This window comes from Telmatherina bonti (genome assembly GCF_933228915.1).
Source record: "Telmatherina bonti genome assembly, chromosome: 4".
Lineage (NCBI taxonomy): Eukaryota > Metazoa > Chordata > Actinopteri > Atheriniformes > Telmatherinidae > Telmatherina > Telmatherina bonti.
Genome location: NC_136622.1, coordinates 27,032,613 through 27,047,197, shown reverse-complemented (window position 1 = coordinate 27,047,197; position 14,585 = coordinate 27,032,613). Strand labels below are relative to the sequence as shown.

The 14,585-nt window shown below is 43.3% G+C and overlaps 1 protein-coding gene across 1 annotated transcript in view; it reads right to left on the bottom strand.

Annotated features, from left to right (window-relative positions):
• LOC306754660 (membrane-associated guanylate kinase, WW and PDZ domain-containing protein 1-like) overlaps positions 1 to 14,585 on the bottom strand; it is a gene marked incomplete at its 5' end in the record, with an annotated part of 99,689 nt that overhangs the window by 65,327 nt on the left and 19,777 nt on the right. The gene's annotated exons all lie outside the window — the stretch shown is intronic.

Here is a 14,585-nt window from a genome sequence, read left to right as displayed (position 1 = left end):
GATGCTGTTTTCTGTAAATACTGTTTTTATTTTTATTTTTGCGTGCTTCCAAAAGACTTAAAAAAATCTGACATTTTTATTTTCAGAAAGCCGTACTAGGCATAGGTTACATTTGTAAACAGAGAAAAAAAAAGCAGTGCGCTTCACTTAAAAGATGTCATGTCAACAGTTTACACTATGCAAAAAGAATCAAAATGTAAATGGATGTTTTACTTCAAATGAGAAGCAAAGACTGGGCCAGATTTTGGTAATTGATTAAAGGAGTCTCGGATTGGCTGGAATTCTCAGGCACATTCTGCAGTCATCCAATCAGGCATGCGGATGCTGCTGGCTGAGTTTGATCACAGCTCTGACCCTCTCAATAGGGCCAGATGGTCAAAGCTCGCTCTCACGCCAGGGTCTCATTTAGGACCATTTAATGATCTCCAAATATATCATCCATGTCTGGAAGAGCTGGCAAGCAGTTCTAGGAGGAGGTGCCATGGCCTCCTGTCGGCCTCATAGCAGAGAAGTCTAGCCTGGCGCTGTGCTTCTGGTAGGTTGGAGTCTACCTCTAAATCATAACATCTTAAACAGCCTTGACAACGAAGCAAATGACCGTTTTTTACACAGTACGTCCAGATAATAATCCGATAACATTTGCTTAAAAGAAAGCTTGAAGCATGAGCCATGGAGGAGGCAGGAAGTGCTTCCAGTCAGAGAAAAATGCGACTCAGAAACTCAGTCAAAAGAAAAAAGAAAGCATTGAACCTTTAAACTGCTCAGAAACACTGACAAGGAGAAATTTCCTCACAGCAGAAGAACATTAGTCATCTGGTATCCGGTATGGACCATGATGTCATCATCAACTATCATCCTCACACCCATGCCTTCCCACCATTGATGGAAAAACTGAAGCAAGACTAATGATGTGACCCAACAGTCTGAAAATGAAGGCATTAAATTATCTCTGTGAAAACAAAACATACAACTGAATTAACCCAGATTATACATTTGGCAAAATAAAGGGATCACAATGACTGAGATTACAATGAAAACAGTATAAGGAGCAAAGTGGATTCAGCCAATGGGTATTATGTGCAAATACAGCTAAGCTAATATTATTACAGCCACAAATCTCCTTTTGGTTTGTGGTGTTTTCTTTCCTGAGGTGGCAACAGCAGTTGGTATTCTAGTTTGCTGTATTTTTCCATTCCTCTACACACTCAAACACATGCACACAACCCACTGTGTAATTCACTGCAAGCAAAGCACAGTCAGGTAATTGTTACCTAGCAACCAGCCAGTGCTGACGACCATCATTACAGTCCTTGCTAGGCAAGCAGAAGTCAGATTGTAAAAGGAAAAACAGATAAAACAGTTACACATTCGCTCTCTCTCTCACGCATGCATGCACGCACATACCACTTCCACTTGGTGCATCCTCTGCAGCTCCGCGTTGATTTATACCGACCACATCTCATCAAAAATAAAATATGTTGCGCATACGTTAGTGTTTGCGCTCTTCGCCTTGTCAGTTCTGCTGGCTCAGATACCTGAAATGGGAATTCTTCCACAAGTACCTACAGTTAGCTGGGGGTGGTCTACCCAGGTGTCATGCTCCATCAATGAGAAAGTCATTAAATATTCAATATTTATGAGGATTAAGGCTGTGTGGATCAGAGATTACAATCACCCCACTGTGGCAGTGTGTATTAGTGTGTGCGTGTGTAAATTGTTCCCTATTTAATTTAATCCTTCACTGGATCCTTGATTTCATTTGTCATAGCAGAAGCGAACAGAAATCTTTGTTAAGGTACTTTAGATTTAGTGCATAATTGAACACATTTTCATTTAAAGTTAAATAATTAAACAATCCCCAAAAACATCCCAGTTTAATCTTTCAACGTATTTATACTACCAAGCGTCACAGAAGTTCCAAAGAATTTTTGACTTTGGAATAAAACACAAGATTTTTTTTCCTTGACCTATTTAAAGTGATTTTTCTAAGCAGCATGCAACAAAAGAAAAGTTTTTTTTTAAAGAGAAGGGGAGGGGGAAATAAAAACAGAAACAACCAACTTAAGATATTATCTCAGCTCACAACAGTCCTACTGTTTTCCACAGATTGTTCAACAATAAACTTAGTCAAGTGTTCAATTGTTTGTGTGTTTTGAATAGCAGTGCCTGTACTGTGCACAATTAGAGCAAAGAATAGCTATTCAAAATGTACTGGTCATTCTCATGCAGATGGTGACTGATACTAAGCTTTCTGTTTTTTCTAATATAGAGACATGCAAAAAGACTAACAAAAAAAGAAGATGAAATCATTACATCACTGCTTACAGTGGCATTCAATTCCATTCAATTTTTCAATTCAACTTTATTTATATAGCGTCAAATCACGGCAATGCCATCTCAAGACGCTTTACAGACAGAGGGGAAAACATAATGAAGGCCAATTCATAATAGCCTATATAAGGAAACCAACAGATTGAGTTGAGTCCAACTCAATCTCCTATCCTGAGCAAGCACACTGGCAACAGTGGGAAGGAAAAAACTCCCTTTTAACAGGAAGGAAACCTCCGGCAGAACCCGGCTCAGGACAGGCAGCCATCTGCCTCTGCTGTGTGGGGGGAAAGCAGCAGAGGGATAGCAGCAGCCACAGGCTGCTAATGACAATACACATCGAAAACTGCTCATCAGTAAATGTGAAGACCACAATTCAATTCAATTCAATTCAATTCAATTCAATTCAATTCAATTCAATTCAGTCTTATTTGTATAGCACCACTTTGCAACATTATCATCTTGGGGCATTTTACAGACACATCAATTCAAGCCAATTCATAATAAGTAGCCTCGTTCAGGAAAACCAACAGACTGCATTGAATCTTGACTTTAATCCAGTCCACCTTTCTGAACCTGCATGTCGACAGTGGAAACTCCCCTTTAACAGGAAGGTAAAACCTCCAGCAGAACCCGGCTATGAAAGAAGATGTTTTGGTAGTCTGCTGGTCTGTGTGTGAACACAATGTCAAGGAAGAAAGACATGAGCAAAGATAGTCAACCTGGTAAGAGTTATAAGGTTATTTCTGAGCAATTTCCCATCCATTTTTCCACAGTGAGCAATTCTGGTAACTAGACATACATTCCAGACTACATGCCTCAATTAGCACGTTATATGCTAAATTTTATGGCAGGAAAAATAAAAACTGACATCATGTCAGGTTTATTCTCAGTAGAAGGCACATGTCAGCATGGCTGAGGTTTGCAAAGTTGCAAGAAATTGAACACTGTTCTTTGCACAGATGAGACCAATGTGGAGCTGTTCAGCTTTAATGCACAGTGCCATGTTTGGTTAAAACCAAACACCTCATAACAACTGACAAGAGCAGTGAACAAGTGGTGATTTGGACTCACTTTGCAGCCTTGGCACCTGGTTTTCTTGTTGTCACAAAGCCAATCATTACGGTTCTGTATACAAAAGTATTCAAGGCTCAAGTGTGAGGTCATCTGCCTGAAAGCTGGAAAGCTAAATCTTACCTGAAAGTGGGCCATGCAACATTGCAGCAAATCTACAACAGAAGGGCTAAAACAGAAAGAAAAATAAGTATGTTGCAACAGCACAGCCAGAGTCCAAACCTCAAGACCTGACTTAAAAGCGCTTCGTATGAACAAACACCTGCAAACTTCAACAAACTACAACAGTATTCTGAACAAAAGATTCCTGCTCAAGCTGACTTAGTTGGAAGCTCATACAGGGAAAGGCAAGTTTTTACCCCAGATTGCTTCCCATGTTGAGCTTGTTTTCATAGCATTACACTAAAACCTGCCCTTTTTTTAAAGGGAAAACTTTGTAATTATTTCATATATCAGTTGTTCTGCTGGTATAATGATCCCATGGTCCAATGACTTGATACAGTGAGGTATCTCAGAAACCTGAGGTAAGACTTAGACTGTGTTACATAATCACATGTAAAATATTATCTCCAAATATGATGTTTTCCCACAGCTGAGCAAGTAGCATTGCTAGCAATAGATAACCAAACTGTGGGTAAAAAAGTGTTACAATACCAGTCACACATGGGAAGCAAACTTTCCTGGGTTATAGTTTTCTGTTCAATCCATTCTTGACAAGCACCAATTAGTCTGAATGCAAAAAAATAGTGTGACTAGTCATAAGATCATGTTATTCTTTCACTAAAGACCAGCAGCGACAAATCCGCCTTCAGATGGTAAGATGATACTTCCAGACCTCTAGGGAGGATACCTCTGATTCTAATAACACCGAAATTTCCCCATCAGTGGAAATCCGAGACACCAGAGATGCAAGTGCTTTGAGTTCTTGGGAACTAAGATGTGGAGCTGGCCAGTGAAAAAATGTGGCAGAGGCTGCTGCATTCTGAGCCTGATGAGGAGGAAGAGAAATGTATGAGGATGTGTGACTCCTGTCCTCTTACAGATAGACAGGCTGAGAGAGAGATGGATTTAACCCAAAATAAGAGTGGATTATACACATCCCGCATGCCTGCAGTCAGCATTACATAACCTTAAATCTAGTTATGCATCCCTGTCTCATTTTAGGAGAAGAGGTGGAAGGGTAGTGATGAGTGCACTCAAGCGTCTGAAGATACGAGGAATCACACTTTTTTTTTTCTCTGAAAAGACCATGGATGTACTTACACAGAATGCATCTTTGTTTTAAGAGATGTGATTTTAATTGGAGAGGCTTTCATCACAGCTCTTAGCAGGATATACAGAAAGTGGCATTTGGAGAGGATTCAAAATCATGCTGCCCAGATAGGAAGAGAGCACAAACATATGGCTGCCTAAACCATCAACAGAAGATTGTGCCAAGCAGCTGCAGTCTATAGTAAAACATACCAGCTGTCTTCTCTACAAGTCGTGCTACTGCCTGTCAATCATGTCTCTGGAAATTAAAATTTAAAAAAAAAAATAAAAAAAATAAAAAGCGGAATATCAGACAGCCAATCAGTGACTGTGTGTGTGTGTGTGTGGGAGGGATGGAGGGGGGGCTGGTATGTAAAACTAGCCAACAGCTTAAACAGAACTGACATTTATTTTAGGAAGAGTCCACATCAGTGAGCTGGCTGTGTGTGTGAAGCTCTGTTCAGCTGCTGATTGGGATTCATCTGCTGTTCTCCAGCTCAACACTGCCCTCTGTGTCTCCATGCTTAATGACAAAGAAGTCTGTATCCATGGTAACCAAGAGCCAACCGGTGATTGAGATGAGCCCTGTGTGTGTGTGTGTGTGTGTGTGGTCATTATAGGATGCTGCCCCCCAGTGGTTAATAATACAGACGTGCGATAAAATTTAAAAAATAAAAAATAAAAAAAAATAAAAGGAAAACTCAGTTCTTTTGAATGTGGCTTCAAAGCTGAGGCTCTTCTTTACTTGAACCTGGCTTGCAGTATTAGCTACTGACTTAAGAGAAAAGATGTTTCTCCCATGAACCATTTCAAGTTTTGCAGCTTTAGATGCTTAACCTTTATCATATTTAAATACTTTGATAGGAAATACTGTGAACAAAAATTATTCAAAAGTCATTAGATTTAAAACCTTAATTTAAAACTGACCTTTATAATATTCTTGAACAACAAGACATATACTTTATCCCTTTTTATTCTAACTTTGAACAGAGATGCAGCCAAAATACAGTAAATAAGTATCTGTTTAACAAAGCTGTTTGCAATGAAGCCAAAAGTTTTTTATCTGTCAGAATTGTTTAGATCACAGATTAAAACAATCTCCTACCAAGTTGTGACAGAGTTTATGTATTTGGCTTTTCAACACAAGTGTCTGACTTTCAGGTGCGGACCACACTACGTTCTGACGACAGCAGAAAAATCCTTAAATTACAGAGGCTCCCTGTGAGAATACTTCATAGTTAATACTCTGCCGTTAGTATTTGAGTAATTACTGCAGGCAAAATATGTATTACATAACAAGGCGAACATGGAAACATTGGAAACATTTAACTGGTGTTTTCCATCCATATTTATATTAAAACAATCTCAAAGCAAATGCAAACAGCATCAAAGGGAGCTCCAGACAGCTTTTGGTGTAACCCTGAGAAGAAAAACACCTCAAGCTCGCAAACGCTCTGCATGTGTGTGAGTCTCGTCATGCATCAAAGGTAAGTGCATGTTGAGATGAACATTAATCCTGTGAGCCTAACTTTTCTGCATCCCATGGAAGCTGCAGCTGGCACAGATTAGGTGTTAAATAAGAGGCAGGTTGCTCGTAGTATACAAAGAGGAAAAGACACAGGCTGACTTGAAAATACACACACAAACACATGCAAACATGCATATACGATAGATGATAGGTAGGATTATGGTGCAAGCAAGACACCCACCCAAATTTTATCCCCACAGAAAAGGCTGTTGGGCCAAGTAGATCCTGTCCAGACATCACATTAAGATATCATGTTTGTTTTGCTCTTTAGAAAAAAGCCAGTGGCCTGTAAGATTTAATGAAATAGTTTGATGCCATTACTTTCATGCTGAGGCTTGTATGATCCATTTTATTGGCACTTTCAAAGCCATTTAGTTGCATTTACAAAATGAGAACAAGAACAGATAAATGGAACTTTAAATGAAAAATACAATTATATCTTTTTTCACAACAATCAACAATGACAAAACAATGAAAAACATCTATCTATCTATCCATCCATCCATCCATCCATCTATCTGTACAGAAAAAGCAATGTGTGTATAAGTGAGCTGTTAGAGGTTAGGGTTAAGAGAGTGTGAATGAGTGTGAAGGTGGAACCGCTTGCCCATATCACTTATGGGGAGGGTTTCCACTGTTAAAATGATGGTTTTACCAAAAGTTAATTACCTTTTCTCAATGGTTCCCATCAGACCATCCTCCACTTGGTTTAAATCACTAGACTCCCACATATCCAGATTTCTCTGGAAAAACAAGCATTAGTCTAAAAACTTTACAACAGACCAAAGACAGAGGTGGGTTGGACCTGCCAAATTTTAATCAATATTTCTTATGTAATAGGCTGCAATGCATCTCCAAGTGGCTTAATCCAAGTTCTTTGGATGAGCCATGGCTGGATGTTGAGCAAGCATTGTGTGAGGATTTAGTCATCTCTGATTTACCATTCATCAGCTCAACTGTCAAGTCATATAAGTGTTTTAAAAGCATTAACATCAGCTCCAGTTTAACGGCTTGGTGGGAATTCCTGAAAGTAACCAAGTCTGCGCTTATTCCATGTAAGCTCACACCCATCTGGAACAATCCTGACTTCCTGCAAAACAAAAAGATGATAAACTTCCCTCGGTGGAAGAATAAAGGAATAAAGCAGTTAGAACATATAGTAGAAAATGGAAACTTTCTGCCATTTGATGCAATTTCTTCACGGTATGAATTCAGCAGCACCAAATTCTTAGAATACCACCAACTTAAATCTATCATAAGTAAGAAATACACCACTGATCAACTAAACTTACAGTTACCTATAAGGGTTGCAGAATTCCTAAATCTTAAGGCCCCGAAGCTACTATCCAAAATATACAGATTACTATTGAAGCTAGAAGATTCCATCTCTCTCCCAACTTCTAAATGGGAAGCAGACTTATCCAGCAACTTCAATCAAAATGAATGGTCACAAATCTGCTTAAACACATTCAAAATGACTAAGAATTCAAGCATGCAATTAATACAATTCAAAATTCTACACAGAACTCATTATACGGGACACAGGATGTTCAAGATGGGTCTGTTACACTCACATATCTGTTCACACTGTACTGACAACATGATTGACAGCTACTACCATGCCTTATGGTCTTGTCCACCTGTCCAGAGATTCTGGCTCCAGGTATGTAAAGATCTGTCAGACTGGTTTAAATGTAATATCCCTGCAAACCCCAAATTGTGCCTATTGAGTCACTTAGGTGAAATTAAGATAGGGTTTAATTTAGCAAAACCAATCCTCAGCAGCCTGTGCATTGCAAAGAAAACTATCCTTGTGAACTGGAAAAGCAAACAGAATCTGTGTATCCAGCAGTTTAGAAATCTGTTATTAGATTACATCAGCATGGAAATGATGTCTGCCTCCTCAAAGGATCAGTCAGTTGAATTTCACTCTCTCTGGTCTCCTGTGATCAACTCCATCACTTAGTGTAGGAGGGAGAGTGTGACCTCATCCTGCTCGGGGCTAGGGAGTGGCTGGGTGGCTCAGGTGGCTATGGGTCTGGGGTGGACCCCTGGACGGGGATCTTGGCTGCTTCATTACTGGGGGGGCTAGGTTTCCAGACCTGGCGGGAGGCCTTGGGTTGATCAATGGTTGGAGTTGCCTTTTGGCGGTGGGGCGAGGTCGCTGGCGGGGGCTGGATCGGCGGGTATTGGCTCCGTGACGGGTGGCCGTGCCGCTGTGGGGTGGGCGGGGTGCGGGTCCTGGGCTCCGGTGCCCGGGGCTGTCCCCTGCTTCTCGGGGATGGGGGGTCGGCCCTGCCGTGGGGGGGTTGGGCTGACCTGGACCTGCCGCTGCAGCGGGGGCGGGTCCGTGCCCTGGTGCCCGGCAGAGGGACCCAGGCCCAAGATAGTTGTGGATGGGGGGGTGCCTGTGTATATATGGGGTGTGTATGGAGGAGTGTAGTGGTACATGAATGTATGGGGGGTAGGGGTGCGTGTATGTGGGAGTGTGTTGAGGCATGTATGTGTGGGGGTGTATGTATGAGGGAGTGCGGTGGTGTATATGCGGGGTGTGTATAGAGGATTGTAGCGGTACATGAAGGTATAGGGGGTGAGGGGTGTGTGTATGCGGGAGTGTGTGAGGGGTGTTGGGGTGGAGGTTTAGGGGACTGTGATAGTACATGAGTCTGTGGGGTGTAGGAAGTGTGTGGTGGTTTATATGTGGGGGGTTTATGGGGAGTGTAGTGGAGCATGAGTTTGTGGGGGGTAGGGTTGTGTGTAAGGGGGAGTGTGTTAGGGCATGTAGGTGTGGGGGTGGAGGTTTTGGGGCGTGTGATAGTACATGATTGTGTGGGGGGTTGGGGTTGTGAATGAGGGAGTGGGTGTGTGTGTGTGTGTGTGTGTGTGTGTGTGTGTGTGTGTGTGTGTGTGTGTGTGTGTGTGTGTGTATGGGAAGGGGTAAGGGCTTGTGTGTGGATAATCTGGTGTTAAATGCATGGGAGATAGGGGTGTGTATATAGAGGAGTATTGAGATGCATGTGTATGGGGGGTAGTGGCCCGTGTGTAGGGGGGAGTGGGGGGGTGCATGTGTATGTAGGTGTATAGGGGGGTGAAGGGTCATGATTATGAAGGGGGTAGGACTTCAGTGAGAGAAGTGGGGAGTTGTGGTGGTTTGTTCTAGGGTAGGTAGAATGAGAAGGGGTGTTTTGTGATGGGCAGGGAGGTGAGTGGGATGTAGGGTTTTGGAGGTGGACTAATCTTTTGGCCGTGTATCTGTTAGAATGGGTGTGTATGTGTATAGATGTATGTGTGGGTCTGTAGGTGTGTGTGTGTGTGTAGATGTGTGTGTATACCAGGCTGATGGTGAGGGGGTGTGAATGTGTTGGTGTGTAAAGGAGAAGGGAATGCAACGTGTCTCTGGGTGGGGGCGTCTCCTAGGGGTGTGGGGGCGGTGGGCCCTTGGTCTGTCTCTCCTTCTCCCGCCCCTCCTCTTCTTTGCCCCCCCCCCCCACTTTTGCATGTGGTTCGTTGGTGCCTTCTTTATTGGGGTTGCTGAGGGCCCTGGTTGTTGGGGCAGCTGCCCTTGGCCTGTCCTGGCCTTCGGGGGCCCCGGGAATGGGGGACGTGCCTCGTGCCGCAGGTGGCTCATCTTCTTGAGGGAGGCGCGCTTCCCTCGGGACCTAAATCCCCGGACTCCCCTCCTTCCCTTCTTCCACCACACACAGGCAGGGCGTTGGGAGGCGGACACGTTGATCTGGATGGTGAGAGAGGCCATCAAGGTGGTTTCGATCGCTGCACCCAGCATCGGTTCACCTCCCAGTTTTAATTACACTTAGTCAACATAACACAAAAAACACACACTGACAACACATGGACATATTTTGGGGGGCGGGCCATGCAGTGTGCGGTGGGCGGGGCTGCTTTGGTGGTCCCGCTCCCAACATGATGTGGTTACTTCTTCCCAATTTTAATTGCAAACAACACACACTTCACAATCATTCATAAGCTGGGAGGGAGGGGGTGACAATGGGGTCCTGCCACGCCCCTATTTCTGGGGCTGTGCCGGAGGAGTTTGGGCGGGGGAGTGGTGCTGTTCAGGGGGCCTGGGTCTGGGCTGGCCTGGCGGGGGTGGGACTGCTGCTGGCCCTGGGTGGTGCTGGATCGGCTGCATGTGTGGAGTGGTGGGGGGGCATTGACAGGGGTGGGGGGTAGTTGTGGGGCCCTGATCGGGGCCCTCCTATCCCCTGCTCCCCCGGGGGTATCTCACAGGGGACACGTTGGGAAAGAAAGGTGAGGGCGTGCATGAGCCAATGGATGAAGTGGTGAATGGAATGTTAGAGTAGAGGGGGGGTGGGGGGATCAGGGTGAAAGAATTTAGGAAAGTGGATGGCCGCTGGGATAGGAGGAAGGGGGGGTGTATGCAGATGGGTGGGGGTGCGTATGTGGGGTTATGCTGGTGGTACAGGGAAGTGATGGGGTGGGTGTACAATGAGGACTGTGAATGTGGATAGAGGGGTGTAGGGAGGTGTGTGTGTGTGTGTGTGTAGAGTGGGGTATGCGTGTATGGAAGAATGGGTGATTATAGAGGGAGCAGGGATGTGTGTGTGAGGGGGTGTGTGTGTATAAAGAACGGGGGTAGGAGAGTGTGAGTTTGAGCGTGTGTAAGAGAATGGGTGGATAGGGTGTGTTTAAGGAGGAAGTGTGGATGCGTGTGGGTGTGGGTGGGGGTAGGTGGGTGGGTGCATGTGTGTGCGTGTGTGCGTATGTGTGTGTGTGTGTTTGTGTGCGTGGGTGCGTGGAGGGTCTTGGTGCTCGGGGAGCGCTGCTGGTGCACTGGGGTGCGGCCTGGCTGCCGCTCGGTGGCGGTCTGGGGATCCCGGCCCTCCGTCGGTGTGGGCTGGGCCCTCTGCCTGCGGGGGTGGGGGGTTGCTTCTGGGCTCTTGGGGCCGTGGGGCCCGCGCTCTGTCTGCCCTGGGTGGCCGGTGCCCGGCGGGGCCGGTCCTCGCTGGTCCGGGCCTGCTGGGGCCTGTTCCCCCTGACTGCAGGGGACTCTGGCTGGGACCCCCCTCTGCCGCCTCCTGGGTCGGTGCATGGCTGGCTCCGGGGTGGGGCGGTTGGGGTCTGCGCCTGGGGATGGCTGCCGATGGCCCTGGTCTCGGGGGTACTCCTGGCGTGCCTCTTGCCTTTGTGTGGGAAGGGTCACACTGGCATGATCACCTTTTCCGGAACACGTTCCACTCTGCATGTTCTGCATGTGACACAGTCACCGAGTCGTCTGCAGGTTTATTCACTAACAGCAGCTAGTTTTCTCATTTCTGTTTGTTTCGCATTTATATTTAACTTTTTAGATTCATAGTTTAGTTACTATGATCTAAAGTTGGCTTGTATGTGTATGTATATGTGTTAATACTGGCAAGTGCGTATATGTTTGTACGTATGTATGTGTGTGTATGTGTGTGCATAGAGGTGTGTGTGTAAATGTATGTATGTGTATATGTATATGTGTACATATGTATATATTTGTGTATATATATATATATTATGTGTGTATACGTGTGTGTATATGTATGTGTATGTATGCGTGTGTATGTGTGTGTATATGTATGTGTGTGCCTGTATGTGTGTATGTATACATCTGTAGGTTGTTTTCTTTCTTTTTGTTTTTGGGTTATTTTTTAGTTGTTGTTTTTTTCTCTCCCTTTTCTCTCCCTTTATCTCTTTCCCTTTTCTTATGAGGTGTTTCTTCTTCTTTCTCTTTCTGTCTTTTGTCTGTCCTCTCTGGTCCAGCAGTACAAACTCTACAATTCAAACAACAATACAAAATAAACATAGAAATAAAATAAAAAATCAGAAAGTCAAGGGGATCATTATATCTATAAAGCTTCCCTTGGCAGAGAAAATTTGCTCAGCAGAACACAGCATCCAGACCATCATTCTGCTTGCCTAAATGCTGGACAAGACAAAAAAAAAAAAAAAAAAAAAAAAAAAAAAAAAGAGAGTGTGAATGAGTATGAATGTCATACTTGTCTGTAATCTATGTCGGTTTTATGTCTTGAGAAAGGAGGGATCTATGAGAAGGCAATTTTTTAAAACTATATAATATATAATCAGGAAGCCAGTGACAATAAAGACAATGAATAACTGAAAAAAAAAAAAAAAAGAAAGGCCAATAATGAGCAATTGTGGCAGCCCTGTGTCCCTTCCCAGGCCCAGTGCCCCTTCAGGCCATCCCCCACTCTACTGAACATTACCCCAGACCCCCCACATCCACACCACACCTAGGCCAACTTTGTTAGGGTGTAAAAGTTGTGGATACCTTATATAGCTTCTGTCCAGTGAAGTGAAACATGTGAAGTACCTCATACTAAATAAGCTGTCTTGGCATTTTTTTTTTTGTCATGAAAGAAAATAATTTTACAGATTTGGTTCTAGAAACTGTCATCTGATTCCCATTTCTAAAATAAACTTAATGTATTATCTGATTGTGCTATAATTTGATTAGCTTTAGAGGGCAGTTTCATTGTTAATGTGGCGTCAGTTGATTTTGCGATTGGAGGGAAATAACAGAGATTTGGCTGACTGAAGGTTTAATCTTGACCAAACACTGACTTCACCTGAAGATATTGCAGGATATTTTTTACTTTTGATCTCTTGATTCTGAACAATATGGAAAATATTCTTGTAAAAACAAAAGTGTTGTAAATGTGTTTTCTATCTATGTGGAAATCGGATTCTGAGTGGCTACAAAATCTTCGTCTTTCCAAATAGATGTAACTTTATAATCTTAAAACTGAGATTTTATGATGTAATGAAATTTTTGTGGATTTTTTATATGCTTTTAACCTCAGGGTCAATAGTATTCCCATGAATCTAGTCTTTCTACTTATTCGCTGTGTGAAACGTGGAATTTCATGAATTATATGTTGGCTCTCGTGTTAACAGATTGACATGGGTTAACATCAATCGGCACCCTCCAACAGTTAAAAGTGAAGCCTATGTAGGAGTGTCATACATCCCAGTTCCCCCTTCATCCACCCTTGTATATTACTGCGTTACTACACAACACTGCTTCTAACTAAAGTTTCAGCGTGGTGTTTACTTTTCACATTTGAAGCGAGAATCATGGAAGTAGTTCTCCAAAAACTACACAGTAAAAACATTTGTTGTTCATCATATTGATGTAATATAAGCAACAATACATCTTTCACCGTAAATTTAGTGATTAATGTTACAGACATTAAAAATTCAGTTTGCCTGTTGAGATGGTGATATGATAACAAAGGATTTTCCGTTTCGATCGTTTTCATTTTGAAGTTACAGCTTGGTGACATTCATGCCTTCACTTTTTAGGTCAACTATCAACGCCACAAAACTCCATCAGTGCTCATTACCAGTGGCGTGTCATGTAGAAGCAGCTAGGTGGTTGTTGCGAATACAGCAGTTCAACACAAAAAATACTAAATATACGCCACAATGGCAGTAAGAAGCCAGATTCCCTCTCAAGCTTACATTGTAACTTGCACAGCAATCAACTCAACTAGTAGTTCTCAGCTTCGCGGTGAGGAGCACATCTGCATGAGGCGAATGGTAAAATCTCAACAGCAGCTTTCTGCTGAAGACTTCACAAGCCTGTCTGTTTTCACATCTTGTCAAAAAAGGCTTCTCTTTATCTGTCCGTGGAGCTGTGGCACAACAGAACCAGCTAAAACTAAATTACACACACAATATGACTCACATTGGCCACTTGCAGTTATGTACATAAACATGTTATAAACCTGGTAATTAGGTTCTATAATGGTCTCAAGCCCTTTCAGGCTGATAACAGCTCAAACGGAGGACAAAGAAAAGGCATTTCCTGCTGAGTGCAAAAAATATTGTATTTCCTCAAGCTGATTTTAAATAATGGACACAGAGCAGGAACTGGAAATGCTGGTTCTTAAACAGTAAATGCCATTGTTTCAGCAGCTTCCTGTGGGTCTCAGGACATCCCGTCAGTCAACACTTGACTCTCCAGTTACAGATGAGAGCACTATCCAGTAACACAAGGAGGGCCTGTCTGGGAGAGGTGAGCATCATTATGGATGGAAGAGATGAAACTAATCAAATACTCCTGCTCTCACTGTGATGCTTCACTTGACCCTTTTGGTATGATAAAACACCATCTCCAGCTATTACACACACTCATAGGGCCTCTGACAAATGATACTGAGGATATGAGAATAATTACATTAAACAAGGGAATCAGATGTTTTACTTTTATTTCAGTTATAAATATAATGTCTCTCCCTCTGTTTAACACATAGACCCACGGACAGATATATGGATCCAACAGCAGGGTGCTTCGAGTCTTTGGCACATTTTAACCACTAGCAGCCGCCGTCTTATTGCTCACACCCATGAGCCCTGCAATCAGAGTGGCAGGGGT